The following is a 6,166-nucleotide window of genomic DNA, read 5'->3' on the forward strand; positions in this document are numbered from 1 at the left end:
ACTTCAGCTGGAGACGTCACTGGTGAGTCAGTGTGCTCCCTGTACACTGACACTATACACTATAACCTGTTCACTGTGCACTATATACAGAGCTTCTGTGTATAATGTCGTAGGTAATCACTGTATTACCTGGACACTGACACTGTATACAGAGCTCCTGTGTATAATGTCATTGATGAGCTCTGTATTACCTGTACACTATATACAAAGCTCCTGTGTATAATGGCATTAGTGTTGTGTAATTTTTTATTAATGATCTGTATTGTAGTCTTCGGTCACTATATGGTGGTAGTATGTGATCTGGTTATGGTGTGGCGGTATTTCTCCCTGTATGTGGTATTATTTGGCACTATGTGATGGTAATATGTGGTCTGGTCATGGTATGGAGGTATTTGTTCCTTATATATGGTATTATTCGGTCGCTATGTGGTGGTAATATATGGTCTGGTCATGGTGTGACAGTTTTTGTCCCTTGTATGTGGTATTAATGGTCATTCTAAAAAATATATGCCACTCATTCCCTTAAAGAAAAATAAATAGAAATAAACCTAAAAAGAGTATTGGATATTTTAGGAAATGTTTAATAAGTAAGACTAGAATATGGCCCGGCCAAAAGAGTCTACCTTGTTGTGGTGGTGGCTTAAAAATTCTTTTGGCCAAAACAAAAGCTGCTGGTTATGTATGTGATCTGGTGTTTGCTGGGAACTGTTAATAGATTGGTAAGGACGTGGTGTAGAAGATGAGTTTTTCCAAGAGCGGGCGGTGGGACTGTGGCAGGCTTATCTCTCTAATAAGCTCGGTTCTGCTCCAATATCTCTGGAGTAAGCTCGGTTCTGCGCTCATATCTCTGGAGTAAGCTCCGTTTTGCTTCCATATCTCTGGAGTAAGCTCGGTTCTGCTCCCATATCTCTGTAGTAAGCTCAGTTCTGCTTCCATATCTCTGGAGTAAGCTTGGTTCTGCTCCCATATCTCTGTAGTAAGCTCGATTCTGCTCCCTTATCTCTGTTGTAAACTCGGTTCTGCTCCCTTATCTCTGTAGTAAGTTCGGTTCTACTCCTTTATTTCTGTAGTAAGCTCAGTTCTGCTTCCTTAGCTCTGTAGTAAGCTCGGTTCTGCTTCCATACCTCTGTAGTCAGCTTCCTTCTGTTACAGTATCTATGTAGGCAGCAAGCTTGGTTCTGCTCCCATATCTCTGTAATAAGCTTGATTCTGCTCCCTTATCTCTGTTGTAAACTCGGTTCTACTCCCTTATCTCTGTAGTAAGCTCGGTTCTACTCCTTTATTTCTGTAGTAAGCTTGGGTCTGCTTCCATAGCTCTGTAGTAAGCTCTGTTCTGTTCCCATATCTCTGTAGTAAGCTTGGCTCTGCTCCCATATTTCTGTAGTAAGCTCTGTTCTGCTCCCATATCTCTGTAGTAAGCTCCGCTCTTTTCCCATTTCTCTGTAGTTAGCTCGGTTCTGCTCCCATATCTCTGTAGTAAGCTCCAGTCAGTTTCCTTGTCTACGTAGCATTCTTGGTTCCGGTCTCGTGTCTATGTAGTCAGCTTGCTTCTGTTACAGTATCTATGTAGGCAGTAAACTTGGTTCTGCTCCAATATATATGCAGCTAGCTCCATTCTGTTCCCATATCTATGTACCAGCCTGTTATTAAAGCCTGTTATCTCTGCTGCTTTAATGCAGCGGCAAGAGACAAGCAGGGCAAAAGCACCGCAACTGGAGGGCCACTGGCTTGTGATTGCCCCCCAGGCTGAAAAGTGCCAGCCAGCCCCTGCTGTGTTGTGATGAATCAGATCATCCATCCATTAGAAACTGCAGTCAGAGCAGCCAGTACCGCAGTGCCGGCGCCGCCCCGATCACGTCTGCCCGGCCCCTGGCCCGCCTGTACAGTGCGGCACCCGCCTCCGCCATTCGACTCAGCCACACAGCACACAGGGCAGGAAAGCAGTGCCGACTCCACCCCTGGTGTCCCTCCTCACGTGACCGCGTTGTCTCTGTGTGTGTGCAGCCCGGGACAACGCGTCGCTGCCTCTGCAGAACCACCTCGGCTGCCTGTGACTGCATCCATCCAGCGCTGCTGCTTCTGCATTAATGTAAGTAAAAGTGCAGTGCCACCAGAGGCGTATCTAGGCTTTCTGGCACCCGGGGCAAGAATTTGGTTCGGCGCCCCCCCCCCAAGTACATATGCGACTTGCACAGTTAGTCATGTACCCACGAGCTGCTCTCCCTAATGCTCTCAATGTTCAGTAAAAAACTGAAAGCAGGAAGAGAAGCTCGTTGTCACAGGACCATAACTATGAAAATCGCATATGAGTGAAGTGTCCATGTGATGACTACTGGAACCTGCATCGCTGAATCCTATCATTGCAGCTTCTGAATTCTCACAACGAATGCACTGCACACTTTTAGGATTCTCCCTTGCCGATATACAGTAATGTCAGCACAAGTATGTGATTTGTATACTTCTGGCCACATTCCAACTAGACGTGCCCGGCCTCGCTCCGTTCATTTTCATTGAGTGAGGCCACACATGTCTAGTCAGCATGTGACCGTATGTATGTAAATTACCGGCACGAGAGAATCCTGACAGCGTTCAGTGAGCACTGTGAGAATTCAGAAGTCTGCAGTCACATAGAATGACTGCAGACTCAGCATAAACCTGGACAACCCCTTTAATGTTCCTAACAAATAAAAACATGAGAATAAGTCAGTTTCACAAATAATATACATCCAGGTACCTTATAGATGACGTCGTCTCTGAAGTCGTTCTCCTTTTCTTCTTCTTGTCCAGACCCCATGATGAGTTTTCTCATCCACAGCCATCTCTGTAAACTTCCATCTTCTCCGGTCTTCTGCAGCAAATCCCCACACAATGCCCTTAAAGATAGAAGTGTCATTATAATGCTCCCAAATAAAAATATCTGCAATATACTGTGGCCTCACACTATTTCCCTCCCTCCTCATACTGTCTCATCATATATTTACCCCCTCACTCTCTATACTGTCTGCTCACACATATCCCTGACTCCCCATACTGTGTCCACATACATTCACCCGTTCGCACCCTTACTGTCTGCAACCATCTCCCATACTGTTTCCTCATACTCTTCATTTTGTGTCCTCAAATCTCCCCACACACATTAAATACCATCCCCACTCCAAATCCCCCATCCCTAATCCCCCACACACATTAAGTACCCCCCCATCCCCACTCAATAACCCCTCATCCCTACTCCCAAATCCCCCCACACATTATGTACCCCCACTCCAAATCTCCCCACACATTATGTACCCCCACTCCAAATCCCCCCACACATTAACCCCCATCCCCACTCATTAACCCCCATCCCCACTCATTAACCCCCATCTCCACTCATTAATCCCCATCTCCACTCATTAATCCCCCATCCAACCCCCATCTCCACTCATTAACCCCCACACTCATTAACCCCATCTCCACTCATTAACCCCCCAATCATTAACCCCCATCCCCACATTAACCCCCATCTCCACTCATTAACCCCCACATTAACCCCCATCACCACATTAATCCCCTCTCCACTCATTAACCCCCATCCCCACATTAATCCCATCTCCACACATTAACCCCAATCCCCACATTAATCCCATCTCCACACATTAACCCCCATCTCCACACATTAACCCCCCACTCATTAACCCCCATCTCCACACATTAACCCCCCACTCATTAACCCCCATCCCCACACATTAACCCCCATCCCCACATTAATCCCATCTCCACTCATTAACCCCTATCTCCACTCATTAACCCCCATCTCCACTCATTAACCCCCCACTCATTAACCCCCATCCCCATACAGTAACCCCCATCCCCACATTAACCCCCCACTCATTAACCCCCATCTCCACTCATTAACCCCCATCCCCACATTAACCCCCTTCCCCACATTAAGCCCCATATCCACTCATTAACCCCCATCCCCACATTAACCCCCATCTCCACTCATGAACACCCCCCCATCTCCCATCTTCGGTGGTTCTTCAGCTCCACAGAGGAGCACACTTACCACCAGCGTTTGCTCTGGGCGCCGGGAGTGACGTCAGCAGCGTGATCACATGACCTGATCACGCTGCTGACGTCGCTCTGACCCAGTGGTCAGAGCTTCAATTGTACTGGCGTCTGTATAGACGCCAGTACAATTGCTGCCTGGGAGTCGGCGCAGTCTCCAATGAAGGAAACCACCATTGCTCCCACTAGCCAGTTTCCTACTCCACACTGATGAGGGGCAATACCCCGAAACAGCTGTCTGTGGATGGATACCATGTTTTGGCATAGGTGGTTTCCTTCATTGGAGACTGCCCTTCCCGTGGTTGTTCCTTCCCGGTGAAAAACCTGGCTAGTTACTGCCTGCGTTGAGAAACATGTGATGGTGTCTCCGCGGCTTATATATTTGCATGTTTTACATATTTCCCATAAGGGATGGGAGCAGTGCTCTAGAATCACTGCGTTGAGAAACACGTGATGGTGTCTCCGCAGTGTCGGATGTTGATCTCCATGAGGTCATTCATCCTCCTCTTTTCATGGTCTGTTACTAGGCATTGCTCCCACTAGCCAGTTTCCTACTCCACACTGATGAGGGGCAATACCCCGAAACAGCTGTCTGTGGATGGATACCATGTTTTGGCATAGGTGGTTTCCTTCATTGGAGACTGCCCTTCCCGTGGTTGTTCCTTCCCGGTGAAAGACCTGGCTAGTTACTGCCTGCGTTGAGAAACATGTGATGGTGTCTCCGCGGCTTATATATTTGCATGTTTTACATATTTCCCATAAGGGATGGGAGCAGTGCTCTAGAATCACTGCGTTGAGAAACAGGTGATGGTGTCTCCGCAGTGTCGGATGTTGATCTCCATGAGGTCATTCATCCTCCTCTAGTCTGTGTGATGGGTGGCCCCTCTTTGCCTGGTCTATGTGGTGGGCCGCTCTCTGCCTGGTCTGTGTGATGGGCCCCCCTCTGCCTGGTCTGTGTGGTGGGCCGCTCTCTGCCTGGTCTTCTGTGTAGTGGGCCGGGCCCACTCCACCGGGCCATGTAGTGGGCCCCCTCTGCCAGGGCCTTGTAGTGTGCCCCCCCCACTTGGGCTGTGTAGTGGCCCCCCTCTGCCTGGGCTGTGTAGTGTGTCCCCCTCTGCTTGGGTCATGTATTGGCCCCCCTCTACCGGGCCATGTAGTGGGCCCCCCTCTGCCAGGGCCTTGTAGTGGGTCCCTCTCTGCCTGGGCTGTGTAGTGGCCCCCTCTGGTATCATGTCGATGTAGTAAGCTCCGTTCTGGTATCATGTCGATGTAGTAAGCTCCGTTCTGGTATCATGTCGATGTTGTAAGCTCCGTTCTGGTACCATGTCGATGTAGTAAGCTCCGTTCTGGAATCATGTCGATGTAGTAAGCTCCGTTCTGGTATCATGTCGATGTAGTAAGTTCCGTTCTGGTATCATGTCTATGTTGTAAGCTCTGTTCTGGTATCACGTCGATGTAGTAAGCTCCGTTCTGGTATCATGTCGATGTAGTAAGCTCCGTTCTGGTATCACGTCGATGTAGTAAGCTCCGTTCTGGTATCATGTCTATGTTGTAAGCTCCGTTCTGGTATCATGTCGATGTAGTAAGCTCCGTTCTGGTATCATGTCGATGTAGTAAGTTCCGTTCTGGTATCATGTCTATGTTGTAAGCTCCGTTCTGGTATCACGTCGATGTAGTAAGCTCCGTTCTGGTATCATGTCTATGTTGTAAGCTCCGTTCTGGTATCATGTCGATGTAGTAAGCTCCGTTCTGGTATCACGTCGATGTAGTAAGCTCCGTTCTGGTATCATGTCGATGTAGTAAGCTCCGTTCTGGTATCATGTCGATGTAGTAAGCTCTGTTCTGGTATCACGTCGATGTAGTAAGCTCCGTTCTGGTATCATGTCGATGTAGTAAGCTCCGTTCTGGTATCACGTCGATGTAGTAAGCTCCGTTCTGGTATCATGTCTATGTTGTAAGCTCCGTTCTGGTATCATGTCGATGTAGTAAGCTCCGTTCTGGTATCATGTCGATGTAGTAAGCTCCGTTCTGGTATCATGTCGATGTTGTAAGCTCCGTTCTGGTATCATGTCGATGTAGTAAGCTCCGTTCTGGTATCATGTCGATGTAGTAACCTCCG

Source organism: Dendrobates tinctorius, unplaced genomic scaffold (genome assembly GCF_039654945.1).
Source record: "Dendrobates tinctorius isolate UK_male_01 unplaced genomic scaffold, ASM3965494v1 ptg000156l, whole genome shotgun sequence".
Taxonomy (NCBI): Eukaryota; Metazoa; Chordata; class Amphibia; order Anura; family Dendrobatidae; genus Dendrobates; species Dendrobates tinctorius.